The 8,310-nt window shown below is 39.2% G+C and overlaps 1 pseudogene; it reads right to left on the bottom strand.

The window, feature by feature from the left end:
- Positions 1-3,237: 3,237 nt before the first annotated feature.
- LOC139034580 (U2 spliceosomal RNA) lies at positions 3,238-3,370 on the bottom strand (annotated as a pseudogene).
- Positions 3,371-8,310: the final 4,940 nt, after the last annotated feature.

Raw genomic sequence — 8,310 nt, 5'->3', positions numbered from 1 at the left:
CAGCCCTCAGAGTGGGAGAAAATAATAGCAAACGAAGCAACAGACAAAGGATTAATCTCAAAAATATACAAGCAACTCCTCCAGCTCAACTCCAGAAAAATAAATGACCCAATCAAAAAATGGGCCAAAGAACTCAACAGACATTTCTCCAAGGAAGACATACAGATGGCTAACAAACACATGAGAAGATGCTCAACATCACTCATTATCAGAGAAATGCAAATCAAAACCACAATGAGGTACCATTATACGCCAGTCAGGATGGCTGCTATCCAAAAGTCTACAAGCAATAAATGCTGGAGAGGGTGTGGAGAAAAGGGAACCCTCTTACACTGTTGGTGGGAATGCAAATTAGTACAGCCACTATGGAAAATAGTGTGGAGATTTCTTAAAAAGCTGGAAATAGAACTGCCATATGACCCAGCAATCCCACTTTTGGGCATACACACCAAGGAAACCAGATCTGAAAGAGACACATGCACCCCAATGTTCATCGCAGCACTGTTTATAATAGCCAGGACATGGAAGCAACCCAGATGCCCATCAGCAGACGAATGGATGAGGAAGCTGTGGTACATATACACCATAGAATATTACTCAGCCATTAAAAAGAATTCATTTGAATCAGTTATAATGAGATGGGTGAAACTGGAGCCCATTATACAGAGCGAAGTAAGCCAGAAAGATAAAGACCATTACAGTATACTAACACATATATATGGACTTTAGAAAGATGGTAACGATAACCCTATATGCAAAACAGAAAAAGAGACTCAGATGTATAGAACAGACTTGTGGACTCTGGGAGAAGGCGAGGGTGGGATGTTTCAAGAGAACAGCATTGAAACATGTATATTATCTAGGGTGAAACAGATCACCAGCCCAGGTTAGATGCATGAGACAAGTGCTCGGGCCTGGTGCACTGGGAAGACCCAGAGGGATCGGGTGGAGAGGGAGGTGGGATGGGGGACCGGGATGGGAAATACATGTAAATCCATGGCTAATTCATTTCAATGTATGACAAAAACTACTGTAATGATGTAAAGTAATTAGCCTCCAACTAATAAAAATAAATGGAAAAAAAAAAGAAAAGAAAAAAAAAATCTTTGTGTGACTCTTTTTTATCAGTAACTTTACCTGCAGTTAACTTATGCCCTAATTGTTATTTATTTTTCTTTCTTAGCATTAGATGATTTAATGGATTTTGGAATTTTATAGTTTCATTCTGAGAGGGAATTTTTATTTTTCTCTTTTTCTGGTTTTTATTGTTGTGTCTTGGATGACGGTGTTTTCAAATCTTTTTAAATTTGATAAGGCTTATTTTCTGGCATGGCATACAGCTTAGAGAATGGTTAGGGCGCACTTGATACGATATGTATTCTGCTATTATTGGAATGGATCAGTCTATACATGTCAAATAAGTCAAGTTGGTTGATAATGTATTCAAGCCGCCTATGTTTTTGCTGAATTTCTGCCTAATTATTCTCTTCATGACTGAGAATAGGTATCGAAATCTCTAATATTGGTGAACAGTCTATGTCTCCTTTGCGCTATTTCACGTTTCGCTTCGTGTGTCATGAGGCTCTGGTTCTAGTGTGTGCAGTCTGTAATTGCTCTATCTTCCTGATATGTTGCTCCTCTTATTATTAAGAAATGGCTTTATTTCAAGCAATATTTCTTGTCTCAAAACCTACTTTTTATAATATTAACATATCCAGTATAGCTATTACAAGGACCAGACCAAGCTTACAGAACACATTTTTAAGGAAAATATTTTAACAGAGCTTAAGCAAAATATTTTGCTCTACCCTTGTTCTGGTGTTCTTTATATGAAGGTACCTTCAAATACTTGATCACTAAATTGATTTGGGGATCTAAAAGAAAGAATTGTATACTCCATATTTATCAAACTTTGATACACAGATGCCATAGTAATATGTGTAAATAATTATCCTTTGCATGTGAAATATTTCTGAAGATCATTTGAAATAATCCCCTCTGTTGAAACACTACTTTCTGAAATCAATTACAGTATTCATGAAAATAGTCTAATATATACTCCTAAAATGGTTAGAAATAAAATTAAATGCCCTTTTACATTCAAATTCATAAACATTCACTCAACTCTATAGGAACATTACGTAGAAAGCATATAACTTTAAATACTTTTTTTGGCATAGTCTATAAACTCAGCACAATGACTATTTTAGTAAAAACATTTAAATACATAGAGACAAGCAGATTTTGTTTCCAGATAATCAACCTATTGGTTAGGTCCCTGAAGAAAAATGATAATAAACTGCATAGCAAATATCAAATAAACTATTTAATGTTGCTTTCATTACTATTTTCAAGATCAGCTCAGTTCAGTTCAGTTGCTCAGTCGTGTCCGACTCATTGTGACCCCATGAATTGCAGCACGCCAGGCCTCCCTGTCCATCACCAACTCCCGGAGTTTACTCAAACTCATGTCCATCGAGTCAGTGATACCATCCAGCCATCTCATCCTCTGTCGTCCCCTTATCCTCCTGCCCCCAATCCCTGCCAGCATCAGGGTCTTTTCCAATGAGTCAGTTCTTCACATCAGGTGGCCAAAGTATTGGAGTTTCAGCTTCAACATCAGTCCTTCCAATGAACACCCAGGACTGATCTCCTTAGGATGGACTGGTTGGATCTCCTTGCAGTCCAAGGGACTCTCAAGAGTCTTCTCCAACACCACAGTTCAAAAGCATCAATTCTTCGGCACTCAGCTTTCTTCATAGTCCAACTCTCACATCCATACATGACCACTGGAAAAACCATAGCCTTGACTAGACGGACCTTTGTTGGCAAAGTAATGTCTCTGCTCTTTAATATGCTGTCTATGTTGGTCATAACTTTCCTTCCAAGGAGTAAGCGTCTTTTAATTTCATGGCTGCAATCACCATCTGCAATGACTTTCAAGATAGATCTGTACTAAACTACAATCAATATTAAAAAGAGAATCTATTCTGTTTTTAACAATACTTGGAATGGGGGATATTACTTGCCAAAATAACGTTTCATTGGCTTTGGATAAAATGACAGGCACTAAGAATATTGCTCTTGTTTAAAAATATAACAAATATTTACTAAGTGGCTACTATGTTCAAGACCCTGTACATAGCACTGGATATATATGTGCATGCTTTCAAAGTGCTTCTCCCTTTGTTTCTTCTTCTTTCTTCCTTCTTCATCTTCTTTTTTTTCCCCTGGAGAGTAAGTTGCTATTCCAATTCCCTGCTCCAATAATCCATTTAATATATAGGCCTCAGATAGAGAAGGTATCAGATATTAAACTGATAAGAACAGATGCTACACTTGATCTTAGCCAAAAAGGCTGAGAAGCCAAAAAGCCTATCTAGTTAGGCTATCTGCAGGTAAAACATGATGTGATAAGTGCTGTGAAAAGAACATGCACAAGGAGGAACAGTCAGCACCAGGAGTCTGAGAAGGCCTCCTGGATTACGAGTAATGTAAGTAATGAATGGTAAATAGGAATTCTTCAGCTAAAGAGGCAGAGACAGAAAAGGTACCCCAGGCTGAGGCAGTAGTATGCATAAAAAACTTTTAGGAGAAAGTATTCTCTTAAGAAAAAAAAAGTTTATTTTATTGTGGAGTGGCATAATTGGAAGTATGGAGAGAGGAAATAAATATCCTACCACAAACCAGGTGAGAAGGAAGACAGCCTGTTCTTAAGTAGCATGAAATGGACAAGAAGAGAAATGGATGAATTAGACAAGTTGGGGGGGGTGGGGGAGAATTGACATGATGCATTTATTTCTTGAATGTGCTGGCCAAAAGGGAAAGAAGTGAGGAGGATTCCCAAAGAAGTGGCTTGACTAAATAGATGAATGGCTTGCCATTTATTGGAATTAAAAAGTCAAAAAGAATCATGTGTAGTTAGTGGGGAAGCAGGCAGCAGGGATTTTCAGAATGAGTCCATGTAGGCAAAATGATAAATTTGACTTTTAACATGTTAGTTTAAGAGGAAATACGTGGTAGATATCCAGATGCCAGATAAACTTGTTCTGAAACAGGAGAGAAATCTCTGGAAATATAAATTTTTTAATGATCAGATTAAAGCTTTAGGTTTAATTTCTGCTATAGACAGCAGAAATGATAATCAAGGATAGATCTTGAAAACTTAATTGGCAGTCTTAGGAAGAAGGGCCAGTGATGAGATTGAACAGGAAAATGAATCTAAAGTATAGAAAGACAGGAAGGACTAATAGTCCAGAAGCAAAAAATGAGTTAGCTACCAACTGTGGGCAAATAAGGTATCTGCTTTTTGTCTTTAGATATATTTGGTGACTTTAATAAAAACAGAATTCATGGAGGGGTTCTGACTACTACAATACTGCAGGGAATGGAGAATTCAGAAAGTGATATAGAATTAATAAAGGAATTGCTTCTTCCTGACTGAAACAAATAAAATACAGAATAATACTTAAATATCAAAATATGCCATGCCAAAATATAACTATAGAAGTTCAAAACACTCCACCCCAAAATATACCACTTTGGCATAGTGATTATTTTGAGCTGTAGGTACTCGAAAAGCAACAAATGCAGGGAGAGGCTTTCCCTGAACTCCTCTTATCTGCCTAAAGACAGATCCTCCAAAAGGAACTCCATTGTCATAAATCCCCTACCTGGAAATTTCATCAAACAGGAAAGATTGATGCTTATCACAGGAGGGGAGGGGAGAAGTTGACATGACTCCCGAACAAATTTTCCCACAAACTATCATACTTCCCATTTGTTCTTCTAAAGGCTCATTCATCTTTTCTAAAAGCATTTTCTTTCCCCTAAGAAACCTACACCCTTTCTCCCATTTCCCTATTAAAATGGTATTTAAGCCTGAATTCCTGTCCATTTTAGTTCACTAATTCCTAAAATGTCGATGTTCACTCTAGTTCACTAAGTCCTAAAATGTCAATGTTCACTCTTGACATCTCCTGTTTGACCACTTCCAATTTGCCTTGATTCATGGACCTAACATTCCAGGTTCCTATGCAACATTGCTCTTTACATCATCGGACTTTATTTCCATCACCTGTCACATCCACAACTGGGAGCTGTTTTTGCTGTGGCTCTGTCTGTTCATTCCTTCTGGAGTTGTTTCTCCACTCTTCTCCAGTAGCATATTGAGCACCTGATGAGCTGGGGAGATCATCTATTAGTGTGATATCTTTTTGCCTTTTCATACTGTTCATGGGGTTCTCAAGGCAAGAATACTGAAGTGGTTTGCCATTCCCTTCTCCAGTGCACCACATTTTGTCAGAATGCTCCACCATGACCCATCCATCTTGGGTGGCCCTAAATGGCATGGCTCATAGTCTCATTGAGTTAGACAAGGCTGTGGTCCATGTGATCAGTTTGACTAGTTTTCTGTGATTGTGGTTTTCATTCTGTTTGCCCTCTGAGGGATAAGAGGTTTATGGAAGCTTCCCGGATGGGAGGGACTGACTGTGGGGGAAACTGAGTCTTGTTCTAATAGGTGGGGCCATGCTCAGTAAACCTTTAATCCAATTTTCTGTTGATAGGCGGGGCTGTATTCCCTCCCTGTTGTTTGACTAGAGACCAAACTATGGTGGAGGTAATGAAGATAATGGGACTCTCCTTCAAAAGGAGATGCACGCGCTGGCCCACGCAGTGCCCCTGATCCTGTAGGAAACAGCCGACCCAGAGCTCCGCCGGAGACTCCTGGTCACTCACGGGAAAGTCTGGGCCAGTCTCCTGTGGGGTCACTGACCCTGGACAGAAATGGGGGGATTTAACTCAGATGACCATTATATCTACTATTGTAGGCAAGAATGCCTTAGAAGGAATGGAGTAGCCCTCATAGTCAGCAAGAGAGTCCAAAATACAGTACTTAAGTGCAATCTCAAAAACTACAGAATGATCTCTGCTCATTTCCAAGACAAACATTCAATATCACAATAATCCGAGTCTACACCCCAACCAGCAATGCTGAAGAAGCTGAAATTGAACAGTTCTATGAAGACCTACAGATTTTCTAGAACTAACACCCCAAAAGATGTCCTTTTCATCACAGGGGAGTGGAATGCAAAAGTAGGAAGCCAAGAGATACCTGGAGTAACAGGCAAATTTGGCTTTGGAGTACAAAATGAAGCAGGACAAAGGTTAACAGTTTTGCCAAGAGAACACACTGGTAATTGCAAACACCCTTTTCCAACAACAAAAAACAGGATTCTACACAGGGACATCACCAGACATTCAATACCGAAACCATATGGTTTATATTCTTTGCAGACAAAGATAGAGAAGCTCTATACAGTCAGCAAAAACAAGACTTGGGAGTTGCCTGTGGCTCAGATCATGAACCCCTTATTGCCAAATTCAGACTTAAATTGAAGAAAGTGGGGAAAACCACTAGACCATTCAGGTATGACCAAAATCAAATCCTTATGATTATACAATGGAAGTGACAAATAGATTCAAGGGATTAGATCTGATAGATAGGAGTGCCTGAAGAACTACGGATAGAGGCTCAAGACATTGTACAGGAGGCAGTGATCAAGATCATCCCCAAGAAAAATGCGATGCAAAAAGGCAAAATGGTTGTCTGAGGAGGCCTTACAAATAGCTAAGAAAAGAAGAGAAACTAAAGGCAAAGGAGAAAAGTAAAATTATACCCATTTGAATGTAGAGTTCCTAAGAATAGTAAGGAGAGACAAGAAAGCCTTCCTCAGTGATCAATGCAAAGAAACAGAGGAAAACAATAGAATGGGAAAAGCCAGAGATCTCTTCAAGAAAATTAGAGATACCAAGGGAACATTTCATGCAAAGATGGGCACAATAAAGGACAGAAATGTATGGACCTAACAGAAACAGGAGATATTAAGAAGAGGTGGCAAGAATACACAGACAAACAGTACAAAAAATATCTTCACAACCCAGATAACCATGATGGTCTGATCACTCACCTAAAGCCAGACATCCTGGAATGTGAAGTCAAGTGGGCCTTGGGAAGCATCATTACGAATAAAGCTAGTGGAGGCGATGGAATTCCAGTTGAGCCATTTCAAATCCTAAAAGATGACGCTGTGTAAGTGCTGCGCTCAATATGCCAGCAAATTTGGAAAACTCAGCAGTGGCCACAGGACTGGAAAAGGTCAGTTTTCATTCCAATCTCAAAGAAAGACAATGCCAAAGAATGTTCATACTACTGCACAACTGCACTCATCTCACATGCTAGCAAAGTAATGCTCAAAATTCTACAAGCCAGGCTTCAACAGTATGTGAACTGAGAACTTTCAGATGTGCAAGCTGGATTTAGAAAAGGCAGAGGAACCAGAGATCAAATTGCCAACATCTGGTGGCTCATCAAAAAAGCAAGAGAGTTCCAGAAAAACATCTACTTCTGCTTTATTGACTACTCCAAAGCCTTTGATTTGTGGATCACAACAGACTGTGGAAAATTCTTAAAGAGATATTGGAATACCAGACAACCTTACCTGCCTCCTGAGAAACCTGTATGCAGGTCAAGAAGCAACAGTTAGAACTAGACATGGAATAATGGACTGGTTCCAAATTAAGAAAGGAGTAAGTCAAGGATGTATATTGTCACCCTGCTTATTTACCTTATACGCAGAGTACATCATATGAAATGTCGGGCTGGATGAAACACAAGGTGGCATCAAGATTGCCAAGAGAAATATCAATAACCTCAGATATGCAGATGACACCACCCTTATGACAGAAAGTGAAGAAGAACTAAAGATCCTCTTGATGAAAGTGAAGGAAGAGAGTGAAAAAGTTGGCTTAAAACTCAACATTCAGAAAACTAAGATCATGCATGGCATCCTATCCATCACTTAATGGCAAATAGACAGGGAAACAATGGAAATAGTGACAGACTTATTTTCTCAGGCTCGAAAATCACAGCAGATGGTGACTACAGCCATGAAATTATAAGATGCTTGCTCCTTGGAAGAAAAGTTGTGACCAACCTAGACAGTACATTTAAAAGCAGAGACATTACTCTGCCAACAAAGGACTATCTAGTCAAAGCTATGGTTTTTCCAGTAGTCATGTATGGATGTGAGAGTTAGACAATAAAGAAAGCTGAGCACTGAAGAATTGATGCTTTTGAACTGTGGTGTTGGAATGACTCTTGAGAGTCCCCTGGACTGCTGGGAGATCAAACTAGTCAATTCTAAAGGAAATCAGTCCTGAATACTCATTGGAAGGACTGATGCTGAAGCTGAAGGTCCAATACTTTGGCCACCTGATGTGAAGAACTGACTCCTTGGAAAAGACCCT

Source organism: Odocoileus virginianus, chromosome 3 (assembly GCF_023699985.2).
Source record: "Odocoileus virginianus isolate 20LAN1187 ecotype Illinois chromosome 3, Ovbor_1.2, whole genome shotgun sequence".
NCBI lineage: Eukaryota > Metazoa > Chordata > Mammalia > Artiodactyla > Cervidae > Odocoileus > Odocoileus virginianus.
This window is presented reverse-complemented; position numbering and strand designations above follow the sequence as displayed.